The sequence below is a fragment of the Vulpes vulpes genome, chromosome 13 (genome assembly GCF_048418805.1).
Source record: "Vulpes vulpes isolate BD-2025 chromosome 13, VulVul3, whole genome shotgun sequence".
Classification (NCBI taxonomy): domain Eukaryota; kingdom Metazoa; phylum Chordata; class Mammalia; order Carnivora; family Canidae; genus Vulpes; species Vulpes vulpes.
In genome coordinates, this window is record NC_132792.1 from 15,886,313 (window position 1) to 15,906,949 (window position 20,637).

General features: G+C 47.5%; 1 protein-coding gene and 1 long non-coding RNA gene across 2 annotated transcripts in view; one reads left to right on the forward strand and one right to left on the reverse strand.

Moving 5' to 3' along the window:
- Positions 1–6,627, reverse strand: part of ZHX2 (zinc fingers and homeoboxes 2) — a 162,643-nt gene extending 156,016 nt beyond the window's left edge. The window contains exon 1 of the mRNA XM_025993399.2: positions 6,023–6,627. The gene's annotated coding sequence lies outside the window, so the exon portion shown is untranslated. The remainder of the gene's footprint in view (positions 1–6,022) is intronic.
- A 465-nt stretch (positions 6,628–7,092) lies between these two features.
- On the forward strand, positions 7,093–19,620 carry LOC112916045 (uncharacterized). The gene is made up of 5 exons (XR_003234236.2): positions 7,093–7,166; positions 15,747–15,866; positions 16,810–16,976; positions 17,802–17,886; positions 18,974–19,620. It is a non-coding gene; the product is annotated as an uncharacterized lncRNA (long non-coding RNA).
- Positions 19,621–20,637: the final 1,017 nt, after the last annotated feature.

Consider the following 20,637-nt stretch of genomic DNA (forward strand, 5'->3'; position numbering starts at 1 on the left):
GGCCCTGGGGAGACATGAATCTACTCCCCACACAGAAAGAAGTTGACAGCAAATGGTTCCCAGGATTTTGCTGGTTTTCCCCTATAGGGTAAACCCAGCATGGCTTTAAACCCCAAAGTGAACCCATCATATGGTTCTCACTTTTCTGTCCCAGACCAAGCCCATGCGCCCCCAAAACATACCACAAATCTCTTATACCAGAGTGAATGCCCAGATCATACTCCTTAACATCGATCCCCCCGTGGATCAATCGTACAGGCACTTCATTCACTGCAGATTCTCTGTGGTAACTACTATTGCAGTGAAACACTGTGTAATAAGATTTAATCTCCACTAAGTGTTTCTAGTACTAGTGGGCTGGGGGGGGGGCAAGGAGGAAGAATGGGTGGGAACTGTGGCTTTTAAATGGTAAATTGTTCATGGGGGGGAGGGGAGGGACAGGTGTCAGCCAGAACCAGTGTTTGGGGGCCTTTTTATATTCCACTTTAAACTTTTAAAGACAACATACTGTTGTCAGGACCATCTTTCTCCTCAGGGGTCTACACTCACACAGGTACACTCACACCATTGCCAACCAAGCCCTCTCAAAAACGCATGACTATAAGCATAGGAACAGGAAATAGATTGTGGGTGGATGCTCTTAAAATCACAACCTGTTCCATGTAGGGTGGGGGCCTTCCAGAATGGTGGGGGAGGGGAATCAGGGGGGATTTTTCTTTTTCAGTTAAAAAATGAAACTACCTTGTCAATACTAAAAGCAAAGTCTACTTGATTGCTACCACAGGAGCATGTGAGTAGCCAAGCATCCTTTTAGAACTGCGCTGTCTGGGTTTGACCATGACACAGCACATTACAGTACCTGAATACTGCACCAGGGTCTCACTGCGATATTCCGGGAAGGCTTTCCATTTCAGTGGTTGCTCAGACCTGCCACCAACCAGTGCGTATGCACATGGCAGGGGAGGGAGGAGGACACAATGAGATGGGGACACTCTGGTCTTGGAATCAATGATAAAGATCCATGTATGTTAATCACTTGGCACCTCAAGGATACAATAAGGTCACATGCCAGAGGTCATGGGGCAGTGACCATGATGATGCTGGTGGTGATGATGGTGACAATAGGAGGTGTGTCCTGAACACAGTGTTAGGTGCTGTGCTAAGCCCTTTCTTTCATAAATTTCTTCTCAAGCTGCACAATAACCCCTAATACTGGTGGGGGTTCTAACACCCAGCTATTAGAACAATCTCCATTTTCGGGATGAGGAAATTGAGGTCTCGAGAGATAAGTAACAGCTCAAAGTCATAAAGCTAATAAACTGAGCAGAGAATCAGGGATGTCAGTCCTTGCTGGAGGATTCAGAGTGGGGAAAACCTGACAGAAGGGCCTCTGATGTCATCCCCTTGATTTAAAGCAAAGGTGAAGCAGGGGGCCTGGGTGGCTCTATCCGTTAGGCGTCTGACTCTTGAGTTCAGCTCAGGTCATGATCTCAGGATCAGGGGATCGAACCTTGCTTTGGGCTCTGTGCTCAGTAGGGGGTCTGCTTGGGATTCTCTCCCCCCTCTCCTTACCCCCACCCCAGCTTACACGCTGAAGCTCTCTCTCTCTCTAATAAATCCTTAAATAAATAAAGCAAAAGTGAAGGGTCATGGCCAAAGTTATTCTGCTGATGCAGGTAGGACCCATCCAATGGTCAGGAGAGAGGCCAAGTGGGGTGCTCGGGGGAATAATGGTACCTACCTCCACGGTTTTCAGTTCTGCTAACTGAGATACGACAAGGGAGAGCTAGTAATAGTTGACTAACATCACGTTAACTTTGGATTCCTATTGGCAGGACCTAAAAGAAATCTCCCCATCTCCCTCCCTTTCTTATTGTACTCTCTTCTTTCCGCCCTAAGGTAAAACTGGGCCCCTGTCCAAAACTTTCCAGAACTCATTTGAAGTAAGAACCAAGCTGATTAGTCGGCACAAGACACACTACTGTCCCTTCTTAGAAACCAGCCGTAGCTCCCCAGTACCTATGGATTCAAAGCCAACCTCCTCCACGTCCATCCCCAAGTCTGGCATCATCTCTTCGCACAACCTTCCCTGATCCCCGTCTTCACCTCCTCAGAATACGCACAGCTCCCAGGACACAGTTTTGCCTTCACCAGGAACACCTGTCTTCCTCTTCTCCTCTTAGGCCATTCTTTATGCACCAACTCAACAACCATTCCACCGTTCACCCCAATTTGCTCATGGCAGCAACGTGCCTACCCCCCAAATGCATGATTGTCCCTCCCTGGGTGGCCGGGTGGCACGGCTCTGGTCGATGACCTAGGGACACAAGTCCCGGAGAGGCAGCTCTTCTCAGATGAAACAGTGAAGCCATACCAGGTAAATGTTCTAAGCCTCATTCATCCTGCTTTCTCTTCCCTGGGATGGAGATGTGAAGCCTGGAGACACAGCAACCACCTTCTCCCCTCAAGAACACAGACCTGGGGCCAAAGGCCTATACCTAAGGAGGATGGCATAGTGGAGAGCCAGAGCCTGGGTCCCCAGAACAGCGGAGGCATCACCCCCACTCTCCTTTCTCCTTGTCCCAAACAAGTAAGCCCCCCTCCTGTTAAGCGGCGGGTAGTTAGGATTTCTGCTGCTACCAGCTGAATGCAATCATATCCGACACACCTCCAGACATTGTTCCTCCTCATTCCATGGGTCAGTTGAGATGCTACCCCCTTTAGGAAATCCTCCACGATTCCCTCGGAGCACAGTAATGACGCTCCCACAGCAGTTACTTTTCTCAATTACAGCACTTAGTTAATCCTGCTTGATTTGGCCTGTCCTGCAGCTCAGATTCCTAGGGGGTAGGGGGTCCGGATCCTGCCAGCCTCTCCTAGGGCCTGGAGCAGTGTTTTGCATTGAGGTCGGGGGAGCTTTACGCCACCAGTATCTCGATAATGTCTAGAGCGGTGCACTGGGGCGCAAAGTGTGCGCATTTCGGGGTCTGGCGCTCCGCTTACTAACCTCTCTGTGCCTCTGCTTCCTCATCTATAAAAGGGACAGGGTGACAGTACTTACCCCACAGGGTTGTCAGGAAGACAAAATAATCATAAGCACTTACAGGGGGTCTTGGCATATAAAAATGTTTAATGACTGCACTCTTATTAGGATGATTATTATAGCGGCTGAATGAACGAATAAATCAACACATAGCTGCTAAATAAACGAGTAAAGGAGTGAAGCCCAGGAAAGTTCTGGAGTTCGGACCCCCAGGCAGTGATCACTGTTCCTTCTTTTTCATACCTGCACCTGTCCCTTTACTTTTTCGTATAATGAGGACTCCCCATGCCCCGGAGCTGCCATACGGAGGGTATTGAAATAAGGCCTGGCTTGGCACACTGACTTCATTTTTTTACTCTGCAGCTTGGGACAAATTTCTTCACCCTTCTGAGCCTCCGGTTTCTTCAACTGTAAACTGCGGATAATCATAGTACTTATCTCACAGGCTTTTGGTAGGAATTAACTGATAAAGCCTGTAGAATATAAAGCATCGTGCTGGTGTACTAAAACAGTAAATGTTAGCAACCATTATCAAACATTGTCCTTATTCTTTTTGTCAAATGCGGGGCATCCCACTCAATCACAGGGCCCTGGTGTAGAGGAGGCAGTTGAGAGGGGTTCCCTTTCTGCAGCTCAAGGTGCACCGCATTTACATCAGGAGAATACCTTTCTCGAGTACCAACAAACCGTGTCATTTTGATCTTTTCCTGTCAATGGGGATTGGTTCATGTATCACATTTACCCTGAATCCTTGGCTTCTGAATTTCCCCTTAAGAAGCTGTTAACTTCAGGTGGAACCTCACTGACATCAAACCTAGCCAGAAGGCACATGTGCACACAAGAACAATCAAAGCATGGCTTTTCAACACCAACAAGATTCCCACAGATCACGGGTCCAGTTACTGTCAGGTGCATTTCAATCTTGTCGAGTGCTCCTCCCCGCCCCCCCCCCCCCGAAAAGAAGTGTGTATATACAGCTTTATATAATTTTCCCTTTAAAGTTGAATCAAAACCTTTATGTTAGTTCCATTCAAGCACTTGAGGGCTCCATTAATCTATTTTTACTTTTAAACATGCCATTTTACAAGATATTTATTCCACTTGGTTGTCATCCAAATGCGTCTTGACATTGCTGCCCTGGGACTGAACTGCTTAAACTCAGGGCCCTCATAAATAGAAAATCACCTTTTGACTGAAATCTTGAAGGGCTCTCAGAAGCTCACCCCTTCACTTCAACAGGCATTAATTTCTGCTCTACATAAAGGAGTGTGTGTGTGTATGTGTGTGTGTGTGGAGGGGGGGGGGGTTAACAGGGTAAGTGTGGGAGGTCTGAGCTACCCAAGGGATTAAGGGGAGGGATTCCTGCCCCTCCAAATCCTGCCCAACGGGGCCTGCTGCTGACTTGACCCAAGATGCATCAGGTAGGGGAAGAAAGAACTCTAGCTAGGGCCTGGCAGGGCTCAGAGGACCCCAGGGGTCCGCAGGCCAATGCCTCTCTCCCAGGGGATGGGTCCAGGGAAAGTCAGCGTCCCCCCACCTCTGCTCCCCAGCGCCCGGACAAACAAAAGGCAGTCCCCAAACTGGAAGGCAGAGACCCCACTGGCTTTGAAGCCGATCAATCAGGTGGAAGCCGGAGCAAATCAAATCACAACTTGGCTTCCCCAAGTTTTCTCCCCAGCCTTCCCGAGCACCGAGAGAGAGAGAGAGAGAGAGAGAGAGAGAGAGAGGGAGAGAGGGAGAGAGAGAGAGCGCTCCGCACGGCTCCGGGGCCGAGGGGACCGTCCTGGGATGCTCACTGGCTCCCAACTTTCCGCTCCCCCCCGTCTCCGCAGCCTCCTGCAGAGGGAGGGCGCGGGGAGAGGGCAAGTTTGCAGGGGCGAGGACACCAAGTCCCGGGGAAGCCACAAAGACGCCGCAACAGCAACAAAGATGAACCGCTCTCCCGTGGGGCGGACGCCAGCGCCAGCTGCCGCTCCGGGGGCGAGCGTGGGCGCCTCGGCGGGCAGAGGCGGGCGTGGGCCGGCCGGCGGCGGCGGACCGCGGCCCCCCGCCCCGCCTGCCCCGCCTGCCCTGCCCTCCCCTCCCCTGCCCCCCGCCCTCCCCTCCCCTCCCCTCCCCCACTCGCGGGCGCCCCGCCACCTGAGCCCGCCGCTCCCGCCCTGCCCCCGGCAGGTATCGCGGCCGCCCGCAGCCACCGGCGGCGCCGAGAGCAGAGGCAGCCTCGGCCCACGGCGTCATGCTTCCTGCCACCACAGGACGGCGAGTCGTCACCGGGAGCGGGGAGACGCGGGGAGCGCGGGCGGGCGCGGGCGGGCGCGGGCGGGCGGGGGGGGGGGCGGGCGGCTCGCACACGCAGCCCCCTGCCTGCCAGACCCGCCGGGCCCGGCCTCGTCCCGCCGGAGTCCCCGCGGGACCTGCCCCGTTTGCACAAAGCGCCGCGCCCGGGCCCGGAGCGAGGGAGACGGCCGCGAAATAAATAAATAAATAAAAACAGAGTCGGGTCTACGTAACGCCCTGTCGAAAGCGGACGCCATATTTTTTTGTGGCTTATGTCGACATAGGGAAACGTAGACATGTTTTTCCTCCTCCTCCTCCTCCTCCTCGCTCCGGCTCCCGTTTATCCAAACTTGTCATCGAAACTCTCAAAAAAAAAAAAAAAAATCTGCCCCCCGCCCCCCCCCCGCGCTACCCCCGCACCCCCCCCCCACCACCACCTCCGGATGCTCCTATTTCCTCCCACCCTGCAAAAAGGGCTCGCACCCTCCCCCCCGCCCCTCCGCACCTCCCCCCCCGCCACCCCCACCCCTTCCCAATCGCAAACCCCGGCCAAGTCCCATTAACAACACATTTTCGGGAGCCGCGGCGGCGGCGGCGGCGGCGGTGGGAAAGTTGCGCTGGAGTGGCCGGCGCCCGGCGTGCGGGGCTCGGGGCTGGCGGCGCCGGGCGGGGGGTGCCGGGCGCCGAGGCGAAGTTTCTTACCTGCGCCGGGGCTGGGGACGCGGGGACCCGGGCTGGGAGCGCGGAGACGCGGCACGGGCGTTCCAAAATGGAACTCTGCTGGCTCCCCCCACCCACTCCCCACTCCCCACCGGGCGCCGGGCTCCGTGGGAAAGAGGGGCACGGCCGGCCTGCCAGACAGACGGACAGGAGGAGCCCCCGGAGACGGGGAACAGTGGCCAAAAAATTTTTTAAAAGGGGAAAAAAAAAAAAAAAAACAAAAAAAAAAAAAAAGAAGGGAAAAAAAAAAGGGGAAAAAAAAATGTCTCGATCAGTGGGGAATCTACGCCAAAACCCACATGATCTGTAACGTCAGCATGCGTATTTGCATACGATACCACCACCCGAGCTGCCACCCGGGCTCGGGTTCCGCAGAAAGTTACAAAGTGAAATTCAGCCCCCTCCGGAGACGCCGGCGAAATGTCATTTTCAGGCGGGAGCCAGGGGGGGGTGGGGGGGAGGCTGGCCCCGAAGGCGCTGGTTACTAGCCGAGGCTGGTGGTGGTGGTTGGGGGGGGGGGGGGGGCAGTAAATTAACTTAAAAGTCTGAGCCCAGTAACGGACTCGGTGGAATTTCTGCGAGGGGAGGAGGGGGAGGCGCGAGCGAGATCATTGAATATTAAGCATGACCCGGCCCGGCGGCCGCGGCCAAACCCTCCCGGTGCAATACCCATTTTCTTTATGAAAAGTTCAAGGTGTCACTGATGAGCTCAACAAACTGTTGATCCTGACCACGTGGAGTGGCAGACAGAGGGACCGCGGGGCGCGGCTGCTGGCCCCGAGCCGGCTGGCACCCCAGACCCCGCGCCCCTCTCCCGGCGCCGGGGGCCGCGCGCGGGTGGGGCCGCCCCGCGCGCCCAGGGCGCCGCCTGCGCTTTCTCCCGTCTTTGGGCTCCGGGAGATAACAACTAAAAAAAAAATAAAATAAAATAAAAATTAAAAAAAAAATAAAAAAAATTTTTTTTTTAAAAAAAAAAGCGAGATACGTTTTGCTCCTGGAATAGTAATAAGAGGGCTTCGGGTAGGGAGGGTGACAGAGGGGGCCCCCCCCCCACTTATATAACGACTTGAAACGAGAGGACTTTTGCTGGGGAGATTCGGAGGTTTGCGCTTGCGCCAGGTCTGAGGTTGGTTAAAGATCCTCAAACTTTTTTTCCCCTTAAGAGCCAATAAACAAACAGACGCCCCGGGAGCGGACTTAAACTCCTGCCGGGCCGGCGACCGCTGGGATTCTCAGACGCGGAGAAATGCGCGCCCCCGCGGCGCTCGCCCGCCCAGGAGGTCCCTCGGAAGCAGGGCGGGTCGCTTGCGGAGCTGGGACCTTGGCGTTCCCGGCGGGGACGGGTCCCTAAGCGCCCCCGCCCCCCGCCCCCCGGCCCCAGCCCGGCTCCCCGCGGGCGCCTTGGAGCAAAGGCGGGCCCGGATCCCGCTGCCCTCCGCCCGCGGCCTCGGTGCCGCGGTGCCGCGGTGCCGCGAACCTGCGCTCTGGGCGCGGCGTTCCCGCCCCGGCGCTGCGCTCTGGAGCCCTAAGGAATTCGGGGTCCGGGGGACGCTTCGGAACCTCACGGGGCAACCTGTCTGCGCCTCGCGTTCCTGCCCGGACGGGCCCGTTGCCCCTCCAAGGGCCGCTCGCTGCGGCAGCCTTTGCCTTTCCCGGTGGGAGTGGGGCGCGGGCGGGCGCGCGCGAGCGGGGCCCGGGCCCGGGGATGGGGCCGGGGTCTCCTCCTGACAGTCCGGGCGCGGCGAGGACACAAAGGGAGCCGGGGGCTGGGAGGCTCTGCCGAGTCCCCGCCCGCCCCGAGGATTAGCAGGCGCGGAGCGTCGGGGCTTCCCGGCCGGCCTCTGCTCCGGGGAATTAGAACGAACTCTAGCGGCGGTTTGCGACTCGGCTCCGGGCGCAGGGGCAGCAACAGGTGGCGGTGCGCGGCGGAGTGGCCGGGGGCGGGCGGGGCCCTGGGGCGGGGACGGCTGCCCTGGCGGTGGCCGCGTGGCCCACGCAGCGGCTGACCTCCTGACACGCTCGTTTCTTAGGCTGGGGAGAGGACACCGGGCGGGAGGTTGTCCGAGGGGCGCCCCCAGGGGCTCCGGTTTCTCTAACGTAGCCCCCCCCCCGTTGGGTCTCCAGAAGTTTTGACAATAAAAATAGCTCATATGCAAAATTGTCTTACTGGTCTGCACCTGTTTGTTCGCTTATTGCTCATGTAGGGCCTGTCGGTTCGTTTTTTGTTTTGTTTTTGTTTTTGTTTTTCTTTTTTAATAACAGCGCATAAAACCAGGTCCAGGTCTCTTGTGAGGTGTTCACGGACCCCAGAGGCGAACTGATGATGCAGCTCTTAAACGGATTCATCAACAACTTCCTTGATGGCCGTGACCCAGATCGCCTCGCATCTTTCTCAGACTCATTTAATGACTTTTAAGATCCCAATGTAGTTGCTGTCAACATGAGAATCTTGGAAGACTGTTTTAGATCTCTTCCCTCAAGGGTGTGCCAGAAGAGTAAAAGAAAAAAAGGGGGGGGGGGGTTATCCCCCACCAACTTTAATAATTTTATATTGCTTATTCTCGGCTCTTTCAGGTCTTGCTCTCACTTGCCCTTCACTCTTCTAGGTCATTCCACTGCCCACCTCCATCCCCTTAAAAGTAAGTATAGTTCTCAGTTTGTTTCCATGGAAATTACCGAAACCTTAAGGAAACTATTCCCATTTTGAGGCTGTGCCTCCTCTTGATAGCCAATCACTTAGGAGGATTTTCTGTAAGTGAGGTTCCTGGTGCCTCCACCTTGTTCCCATTTGCGTCCAGCTGGGTGAGAGGTTAACAGGGTGGGAAGGGTCAGGGTTGAGCCAAGCAGGGTAGTCCTCTCACTGTCCTTTGGGTTCCCATGTCTTCTATGTCATGGACACCATGGAGGTTTCTGATGTGTTGCAGTGCCTGTGAATGGTTCAAAGTTTAGCACGGACTAAACTTTCACTACATAAACAGCAGTGAATAAAACCAGGGTGACCTTGCATTAAGTGGTATGATTTGTTTGCTTTATGTATAGGTGGAGTAGATAGACCCTAATATGATTCAGGAGCTTTGGAATCAATAATTATAAGAATAATGTTTATTAAGTGCTTTGTATGCATATGCCAGTTGCCATATAATCTTTACAACAATGCTACCTGGCCTGGCAGTGATTCTCAAAAATGTTTTGTTTCAGGTCCCTTTAAACTCTTATAATTACTTAGGACCCCAAAAAGCTTTTGTCTGTGTGAGTTACATGCCTATTGATATTTGCCATATTAGAAATGAAATTGAAAAAATTAAAACACAGAAATTTGCAGGCACACTTTCCATTAGCCATCAGAACAGTGACACCATTACAGGTCCTACAGCCTCTATAAGCGACAATATACTTGCGAGGGTGTGAAAGAGAAAAGGGCAAGTAATGTGCCCTATTATGAAGATGATTTTGTTTTGTTTTTTTGTTTTGTTTTGTTTTGTTTTGTTTTAACGGCGCATAAAACCAGGTCCAGGTCCCAGGAGGGGTCTCTTGTGAGGTGTTACAGGTCCTACAGCCTCTTTAAACGACAATATACTTGTGAGGGTGTGAGAAAGAAAAGGGCAAGTAATATGCCCTATTATGAAGATGAGTTTGAGGAGCCCCAAAAAGGTCTTGGGGGCCTCCAGGGTGCTTGGATCCCATTTTGAGAATCGCTGTTAAGGTAAGTCATACTATTATTCCTGTTTTACAGGTGAGGAAATTGAGGCTCAGAGAAATGTCATCATTTACCTGAGGCATGCAGGGAACAAGGATTTAAGCTGGGTTCATCAGAGGCCTGAGCCAGAGTTCTTTTTTTTTTTTTAAGATTTTATTTATTTATTCATGAGAGACAGAGAGAGAGAGAGAGAGGCAGAGACATAGAGGGAAAAGCAGGCTCCTCACAGGGAGCCAGATGCAGGGCTCGATCCTGGGACTCTGGGATCTCACCCTGAGCCTAAGGTAGACACTCAACCGCTGAGCCACCCAAGCATCCCTCATATGCATTATCTTGCCAAATCCTTACAACCACCTACTCTGTGAGTATTGTCTCCCTCATCTTATAAATGACAAAACTGCAGTTCAGAGAGGTTAAGAAGCTTCTCTAAACTCACCCAGCCAGTAATTAGTAGAACCTGGATTCAAATCTTTGTCTAGAGGCTTTGAAACCAAGGAAGGACCAGAGTCTATCATGGTGTTTTATAGATGCCTAGCAAGGAGAAAGCAGCTTCTGTTCATAACTGGATGAGAACCAGGCCTGTCTAGGAAGTCTTGCAAATTTAGCAATTGCAGGAGGAGAAGGAATAAAAAACACAGCATTATCCCTGAGGAGCCCCTAATCTAATGACAACAAATCCACACTGGTTTATAAACCCAAAGGAAAGGTGGCAGAGCAGAAAGATTTGGAATTAAGATGTGAATTGCAGGATGGCCCCTTCCAGCTGTCTGATCCCTAGATAAATATTTTTGTATGAATGAGAAAAGAAAGCACAAAATACAGAGAAGCAAACAAGAAAAAGGAAATGATTATCAGCAGTCCAACCAGGTCCTGTTTATAACTTCAGTATATATCCTTCCACATGTTACATTTATTTAATTTTTCCATTATAAGACTGATAAGAGAAATGAAAGCTATTAAATATCAATTTACCAACTGTAGCCTAGAACAGCCCCTACTGACAAAACATATAAGAAAGCAAGGCAGAGTGTGACCTTTTGGAACATTTAGATCGCTTTGCCGAATACCTGCAAGTAGAAGGACAAAAGGAAGCTTGCTAGACAGACGCTGTTTCCTTCCACGTCTATGACCCCTCACCTCATGGTTTGATACAAAATGTCTCCTGCTTTGAGCTGGAATCCCATGCCTTTGGTAGTTTGGATGCTGGGACCTGATGTGTTCGAGTCTATAGGAGTCTATAGCAGGAGCTGGACTTCACATCTGTTCAGAACAGAAAGTTTACAGAGTGGGGAAACCCCAGAGCTTGATATTTATTTGATTTTGTTGTCTAGTTTGATCCTTGCCTCGTTCCTGTAAGGTAAGCAGGGTGGGTACTACTACCCCCATTGTACAGAGAGGGTTCCTGAAGCTTGTGCAGGTTGTAGCTACTGTATACAGTGTGTAGTAGTTTCCAAGTTCTCAGTCTACATCCAGAACCATGATTTAACTCCAGGTCTCATAACTGCAAGGCCAGTGCTATTTCTGTGCCCCTTTTCATCATTTGCTATTATACCAGAAGAGGCCCAAAGCCATATCTGAAAGGGGCCCTATCAGACTTTGCCCCTCTCTTTTGCAATGTCCTGGAAGAGAATTATCACCTGGCAAGGTCTTTGTTACCGTATACTGTGCAATGTGCTTATTCATTTATTTGTTGTCTTTCCACTATAATGTAAGGTTCCTGTAAGCGCGTAGTTTGTTTCCTTTGCTGCTGTATTCATGCGCTTAAACCTGCCTGGTGTGTTATACATAGGTGCCCAATAAGTGATTGCTGATTTGAGTGAATGAATGAAGTACATTCTTGTCAGGGTTCATCCAGTAATAGGGCACCAATGCTGTTCAAGACTGCGTACGTTTTCTGTTTACCTAGAATGATCTTTGCTAAGAGCTTCATTTCCTGTGCTCCAGGGTTCTATTTCTCTGGTGCGTGGGCTTTGATCTGGTGAGGAAGAGCGTCACCGGTCAGTCCTCTTTTGGATTCCCAGCATGAACAGCGTTAGCTCTGCACTGGTCCTTTGAATCTGTTTCTCCAACCGGCTCATTTTACAGGTGGGAAAACTGAGGCTCTCAGTTGGTGGCCGTGCCAAGACCAGAACCCAAAGTCTCTTAACTTCTGGCTTATATTAACCCCCATGCAGATTAGCTTATAAGCAACAAAGCCTCAAGCTGCCGTGGAGAAACAGAGCTGTGTCTTCATTCGGTATGCAAAGGAAAGATGTGCATAGCCAAGTATTGTGGGGGAAAAGGCTTATGAGGAGGGGAGAGGAAGCACCTGTTGCAAAGATGTGGTACGAGGCAGATGGCAAGATGCAGTCATATGGGCCCAAGACTTGGTCTTTGAAGTGGGGATAATAATGCCTGCTGGCTTACCTTCTTAAGATTTTTGTGAGCCTCCAATGAGACAACATGTGTGAATGTGCCTATTTATTCTTTATAATGAGCTTATGTATGCATCCTGAGGTATACATTGTCTGGTTAGTTATTTGGCCATTGCACAGAGATCTGGGGTTTGAATTCCAGCCCCTGTGCTCATTTAACTTCTCTAAATGTTAGTATCCTTATCTATGAATACTAAATGGGGATAATGATTAGACCTATCTCCCAGGGAGGTTGAGATAATTCATGTAAAGTATTGAGCTTTAGTGCTTGACCCACGGTGAGCGCTCAGTAAATGTTACCTATTATTATCATTTCTCAAATGAAAATAATACATATTAATCATTGAAAATGAAAACTCCCATAAATAAAACATATTTGTTGAGAGGATGGATAAGCAAAAATAAATACATTAGATAAATGGATAGATAGTGTTCAATTTTACCACCCAGAAGAAAGCGCAGTGAACATTTTATTATATATATATGTATATGTATACCTGCATTAAATTTAAAAAATTGTCTACTTTGTTTCATACACCGTTTTAGGGCCTGGGATACACAGCTTATTTTAGAACTAGATAATAAGTAAATATGAAATATATCAATAAGTAAATATGAAATATATCAGGTAGTGATAAATTCCAAGAGCATGAGTAAAGCTTGGTAAAGGGATGGAAAGAAATGGCCTCTTTGTTGTGCGGATATTTATGAGTAATGAAAGGAACCCAGTGGGAAGTACAAACATATTTTAAATGGCCCTGTGTATCGTGAACCCTCTGTAGTGAAGTTGGTCCTTATATGATGGCTATTTTTTCTTGTCCGTAAGAATTTGAATGCTTTTATTATGTACCACCTTTAATGAGACCATAATAATATTTTGTTCATTGCAAGATTGAACAACAACAAAAATGGCATTGCACTGGTATGAATGGGCTAAAATATGTTGCAGTAACAAATAACTCCCCGATCTTTATTTCTTGCTTTTGCTACATGTCCATAAGGGGTCAGCAAGGAGGCTCTGACCATCACAGTCACTCAGGAACTCAGGCTAACAAAGCAGTCAACACATTCATCAGACTCAGCCAATATTGAGCAAGAGAAAAAAGATCTTGTACAGACAATGAAATGTTCAGCCAGATGGTAATATATCACTTTTACTTAGTACTCATTGGTCAGAACTAGTCACATAGTTACTCACATGGAGCCATGGAAGTGTAATGTGTCTGGAAATGGGGTGATTGGAAATATTTGTACTAAAACCATAGCACTACTGACTGCAAATAATAATGGCAATTCAAATTTAGTGATCATTCACCATGTACTAATATCCAGTCAGGCTATAGCCATATGAGCGAGCCACCTTGAATGCTGTAGGCTAATTGCCCCTCCAAGTGATGGCAGCCCTAGTTGACGTCACATAGAGCAGAACTACCCAGTGTAATCCAGTCAACCCACAGAATTGTGAGAGATGATAATAGAATGGTAATTGTTAAGCACTACCAAGTTTGGGGGTGGTTTATTACACAGCAGTAGATAACTAAAATTGGAAGTATTTTCTACAACTTCATTTGCACATATATCTGAATATTCCAGACCCACATCCAACTGATCTCTGCAGAGGATGTAAGGGATCCTGGGCTGGCCACCTTGAGTTGAATGCTTTTCCTAATATAAGTTGTTTCTCACCAAACAGCTAGATTCAGCCTGAGAATCACCACTGCCCATAAATCCCAAATACTAAGCAGGTGATTGCTCTTTGGTAATTTTTACCAAGCACAGATACTCTGTGGATGCTGGAATTAAGTCCCTGTTTGGTGTTGCCAAAAACCAAGGTATCCTTCTTCAGAGATACGCGCTGTGAATTCCAGGTGCCTACTATGTATGAGACACCTAGAAGCTTCTCTCATTTTGTTTCATTTAATCGTCACCAGCTTCTGAATAAGTATATCATCCCTTTAATTTGTAGGAGGAAACTGAGGCACAAAGAGGCTTGTGAATTATTCATGGGCCGTCCAGCTAATAAGTTAGAAGTGGGACTTGTACCCAAGTTTGACAAGTTTGACTGCAAATCCTGCCTACTTTCCGTTCCACCTGTGTGTCCCAAATTGACTCATGTATAAACCACATTTACAATATTTGCCCCAACAGCATATGTACCATCTGCAGGATTACTTAACATTTTTAAGTTGTATTGATTCACATTTGAAAATATAAATGTACTTATATAATAATAATAATAATAAAGCTTTTTATCACAATTGAAAAAATCCAGTACTGATTGGAGCAAATGCAAGGAACAGCAAAAATAATCTACAGAAAGAAATCGTGTTATTAATCTAGCTAGATACTGTTATTTGCAGAAGGTGGAACCTGGGAGAACAGTGTTAGAAAGGTGTCAAAGACAGACTACCTCCAAACTGAAAACTTTTCCTTGAGCTAATTAAAAGGATGGAAAGAGCATCGGAAAGGAGTAACTTTCTCTCTGAGTCAGAGCTATTTACTGCTGTGTCCATGCATCATTTAAAACCATCTCGTATCCCACACATGCTACCAGCGGCACATGTCTCGTGCTGCTGACACCTGTCTGCCTCTTCTGGATCAATCAGTTATAATATCGTTCCCTCTGAAAACATAGGGCTAGTTGGAGGAACTCGAAATGCTGTAGACACCCTAACTCATTTTCCTGGCTCCAATTTCTGCCTTCATTATCCCAGCTGTCACCAAAAACACAGATCTTGCTAGATTCTTTCCCTGCTTCCAACCTTTTGGTTGCTTCCCTTATCTCTAGGATGGCATGGGACATCTGGCACAAACTGGTCTCAACCAGCCCAGTCTTCCACCTCTTCTAACCTTGCCCTCTGAAGACTCAGCATCGCTAGGTTGCTTGTCAGTCCCCAAATTTGTTATGGTCTTTTCCACCTTTGTAAATGTAAATTCCACCTGGAATGCCTTCTCCCTTCCTATGCTTTAAGACTCAGACTTCTTTGGGAAACCTTCTACTCTTCCTGAGGGAGTGATACCAGCCTCTTCCGAAGTCCTACAGAATGTTGTTGCCTTTTCCTTTTGCCTTGAAATCTAGTCCCTTCTTTGTATTTGCTGTGTCCACTTGACTGTAAGTCCCCCATGGATGGGTGTTTTCCCAGGCATCTCTGTCCTCCTGTCTTGCCTAAAACGGGGTTTGTGGTAGGTAGAACTCTTGAGATGGCCCCAGGATCCACAGCCCCTATGGGTGTTCAAACACTAAGCTAGGTACCTGCTGTGAAAGGATATTGCAAATGTAATTAAAGTCTCAACTCAGTTGACCTTAAAATCTGGAGATTATGAAGATTATCTGGATAGGCCTGATCTAATCATATGAGCCCTTTAGAAGCAGATAGGCTTTTCTGGCTGGTTGAAGAAGAAGTCAGAGACATTCAAAGCAGGAGAGGGATTCTATACAAGAGAGGCTCTCTGTTGCTGAGATGGAGGGTTCCGTGTGGCAAGGACCTGAGAGCCACCTGTAGGAGCTGAGAGCAGCCCCTGGCTGACCCATAACAAGACAACAGAGACCTCAGTCCTACAACCACAAGGAAATGAATTCTGTCAATTACCACAGGGCTTGGAAGAACACCCTGAGGCCCCAGACCAGAACGGCAGCTCTGGCCCACACTTTGTTTTCACCTAGTGAGTACCCTGAGCAGAAAAGCCAATGGTGCGATGTCCAGACTTCTGACCTGTAAGTTGTGTGATAATGAATTTGTGTTGTTTTACGCTCTTCAGTTTGTGGTAATTTCTTACATAGCAATAGAAGAAAGATAACAGATGCTGAGTAAATGTTGAATGAATAAATGGATGGGAACATGCACTTTTGATGGTCACATATGACAGTGGAGGGAAGGCCTCTCTTTACTCCTAGTTTCCACAAGGAGGGGTTTTCAGTAAAACCTTCCCTGCCTTCTGCTTCTGCTTCTGAGTCTCTGGACATGTGTGGCCCAGCTCCACACTTCCTCTCAGGGGCATGGCTCCTGAGGGCCCGAGTCTCCTTAGTTCTGGTTTCAGCATGGGTGGGGGCACCCCTCACTACACTGCCTTCATCTTTGTGGGTATGTCAGCCTCATTCTGGGTTCTGGATAGACAGCTCACATGACCAACAGGCTCCCTTAGTCTGTTAGCTGTCATGACTGAACACCACAGACTAGGGGGGTGAGGGCCTTCAACAACAGATGTTCATTTGTCCTAGTTCTGGAGACTAGGAGCCCAAGACTAAGGTGCCCTAGATGTGGATTTCATTCTGAGGTCTCTTCCCTTGGCTCATGGGCAGCTGTCACCTCACTGTGTGCTCACGTGACCTATTCTCTGTGCAGATACGTTGGGGTGGGCCTGACAGCATTGCGAGGGTCTTTATAAAAGGGAGTTAAGGGGTTGGAGTCAGAGGAGATGGGATGATAGAAGCTAAAGGTCAGAGTCTTTGAGCCACAAGCCAGGGAATGCAGGCAGCCTGTAGAAGGAGGAAGAAACAAGAAAATGGATTCTCCTCTGGAGCCTCCACAAAGGAATGTAGCCCTGCCATAGCTTGATTTTAGCCCCATCACCCCCTTTCCAGACTCCCGACCTCCATACCTGTAACTTAGCACCTTTGTGTTGTTTTAAGCCACTACATTTGTGGTCATCTGTTACAGCAGCCATAGGAGGCAAACACAAGTGGTAGAGATGGTGTTGATGGGTACAAGAAGCCTTGCAGGTGGAGTCCAGGGGTTATGACCTATGTGGACCAAGAACTCAGAGATGATGGTTGATGGATCCCCAGAAGATGGCCCTGTGGACCGAAGATACTGAAGATAAGAAGGTGTTTCTCCCCTACCCCTGCCCCCACCCCCCAAATCCCACATTGATATCAGAAGTCATGTAAATCTCCCAAAACCTGGGCCATCTCCCAGGAGCCAAATTGCCTGAGATTATTTCCACCACATTGGCTGAACAGCAACTCAAAATACAGATGAAATTGCATTACAGAAATGAAAGAAACTTGTGAGTCTTTTATGCCTGAGTTGAGATTTCTGATTTAGAACTGATGTGCAAGCAAACAAACAAACAAACAAACAACCCCCCCCCCAAACTGATGTACACCTCATAGATTGTGTTCTTTCCAGGGTAGTGGGTGTATCTATGTAGTGATCACATGGACATACAGATACCAGAACCTGTGCTGGTCTGCGGTCCTTTAAGAATTGATTGAAGATAAGAAAAATTAGAACATTAAGTGGTTTTTAAAAAATTACAACTTTGTATTTTGAAGTCATTTGAGGTTCCCAAGAAGTTACAAAGCTAGTATTAGGAAGATCTCATGTACTCTTCACCTAGCTTTCCCCAATGGCACTAGTAATTTTTCAAAATGAAAAAGTTGATGTTGGTACAATACTGGTACAGGCCTTATTTGGATTTCACTAGTTGTTTTCCTGCAGTCTTTAAAAAACTTTTTTTTTTGTTCTATGAAATTTAAAGTTTATTTTTTTATGTTGTAGTTATTTCTTTAATTAAGAATTTTAAATTTTGAGATAATTATAGATTCACAAGCAGAGGATCCCTCATGTTGTCCTTTTGTATCGATACCCACTTCTCTTCCTTGGCCACCACCAATCTGCTCACCATTCCTAAAATTCTGTCATTTCAGGATCTTACATAAATGGAAGCATACAGTAAGTGACTTTAGGACTGGGGTTTTTCTGCTCGGAATAATTCTCTGGAGATTCCAACAGGTTGGTGCATGTATCAATGATTTGTTTTTATCCTTTTTTAAAAGATTTTATTTATTTATTTACAAGAGACACAGAGAGAGAGGCAGAGATGTAGGTAGGGGGAGAAGCAGACTTCCCTGAGGGGAGCCTGATGCAGAACTTGATCCTAGGACCCCAAGATTGCGACCTGAGCCAAGGGCAGATGCTCAACCACTGAGCCACCCAGGCTTCCCAATTTGTTTTTATTCTTGAGTAATATTCTTTGATATGAATGTGTTACGGTTTTTTTTTAAACCATTTACATGTTGAAGGACATCTGGGTCTTTTCTAATTTCTGGCTATTCTGAATAAAGATGCTATAAACCTTTGTAGACAGGTTTTGCTGTAAACCTAAAGACTTCATTCATGTGGGATAAATGCCCAGGAGTGCAACTGCAGGCCATATGATCAATGCACTTTTTGTTTTGTTAGAAACTGCCAAACAGTTTCCCCAAGTGGCTGTACCATTTTATAATTCCACCCGCAATGTCTGAGTAATCCAGTTTCTCTGCATCTTCGTCAGCATTTGGGATTGTAGACATTTTTTATTTTAGCATTTCTGATAGGTGTGTAGTGGTATCTCATTGTGGCTATAATTTGCATTTCCCTAATGGCTAATGATATTGAACATCTTTTGATGTGCTTATTTGCCATCTGCATCTCCTCTTTGGTGAAATGTCTCATTGTGTCTCTTGCCCATCTTCTAATTAGATTGTTTGTTGTTATACAATTGAGTTTTGAGAAATCTTAATATATTCTGAATAGCACTCCTTTGTGGGATATATGATTTGCAAATATTTTCTTTGACTCTGTAGCTTGGTTTTTCATACATTTGACATGGTCTCTCACAGAGCGAAAAATTTAATTTTGTTGAAGTTCTATGTTTAATTTTTTTTTTTTTTTAGTTTTCAAGTATTTGGAGATTTTTCCATTGCTTCACTGTAATTAATTTCTAGTTTGATTCCATTGTGGTTGGAATCTTTTGTTGCCCCTTCCCTGTGAGGGAGTGGTGGTGGTGGTGTTTTTTTAATTGAAATATAATTGACACACAATGTTACATTAATTCCAGGCATACAACATAGTGATTCAACTACTGGATACCTTATTCTATGCTCACCATATGGACAAAGTTACTCTTTAATGAAAGAATACTCTTTAAAAGAAAGTGGATCAAAACTCATCTCCTTTGGAGTACTTGTGAGGAGAACTTCCTGACACCCCTTATGATAACTGGAGAACTACAGGGATTCAGCACCACTGGGAATAAAGCAGCCAGCCCTTCTCTGACCTGCTCCTGGGATGTGACTCTGATAAGTGCCAGGGTGAGCGACTGCCCCCCACAGCAGCCAGACTTTCCACCAACAGCTGGAGGGCTACCAGGCAGGCTGGGAAGGCATATCCTACCAAGAGCCAAGTGTAGGACTCTAGTTTCACCTTTCAATTAACCTACTGCCTGCCGAAAATGCCCAATTACATTGTTTTGAAATGTCCTAACATTATGAGGACAGCATCTTTGCCTTTTTTTTTGTTCACAGCTGCATCTTCAAACACTTGGCATTATTTGACATATAGATTCTCAACAAATGTTTGTTGAATGAATAAACGCCATAGTTGTATTAATTGAACTCTAAATTTTATTGGGACCATTTCTGTCATATTGGATCTCTAAGGCTTAGAAGCACATAGTATGTGATCAATAAATCTCTACTGAACTGAGATGCTTCTGGGATATTCCTTAATTCCTTAGAAGAGTTGCTATGGCCTCATGGTTAGGAGCAGGGTTCAGAGTTAGGCAGTTCTGAGTGTGAATACTGTCTCAGACATCTTCTCCCTGAGGTTCGAATGGCAAGAACAACTCTCTTTTCCTCTGTATTCTTTGTGAAAGATAGGCCTAACAATACTCACCAAGTTATTTCAATCTCCAGGTTGTTAAGAGGGTTAAATTGAAGGCACATAGCACTGAATGGCAGTTATAAGTACTATTGTTGATGGTGGTATGTTTAATCTCTGTTTCTTATGCAGGTAATCATGCCCATACCACTCAATTGGGTTTTAAATGGCAATATGCCAGGGAGAGCTGGACAGGGTCTGAGCTGTGTATCCAGGCAGTAATCCTTTGTCTAGAGCCCATGGATGGTGATGTGGGTACTTTGAGAGTCAACCTGCAGGTTGTAAAAAAGCCCATTGGAAATCCTAATCCATCCTTGATGAGACTGCATTTTGTGTGTATGTGTGTGTGTGTGTGTGTGTGTTGGTGGGGGAGGGTTGGCATTGCATGCTGATAAGCAAGGATTGACAGCCGCACCTGACCAAGAAAACAAAGAAGTGATCGTTACGTAATAAATCCTGTTTGGTAGACAATATATTTCAATTCCTGGGAGTTGTGAGGGGTAATAACCTAAATATTGCTCCTAAATGACCTGTAGTCTTCACATCTCCCTGAGGGCCAGAGCAGAGACATAATGAAGCCTAGTAGTTAAGAACAGGAGCTCTTGATCCCAGATCTCTGGGAATGGCATCCTGACTCCTCCACTTACTAGCTATACTGCCTCTTGGGCCAGTTACCCTTCTGTTTCTTTGTCCTCATCTGTGAAATGGACACATGGTGGTAGTGACCAGTGTCACTAATGGTGATCATGAGAGTGAAATGAACCAACCCATATATAGAGCTTGCAGCCATGGTGGATGGGGGCATGGTGATGCCTAATACATGGTATCTACCATTATTGGATA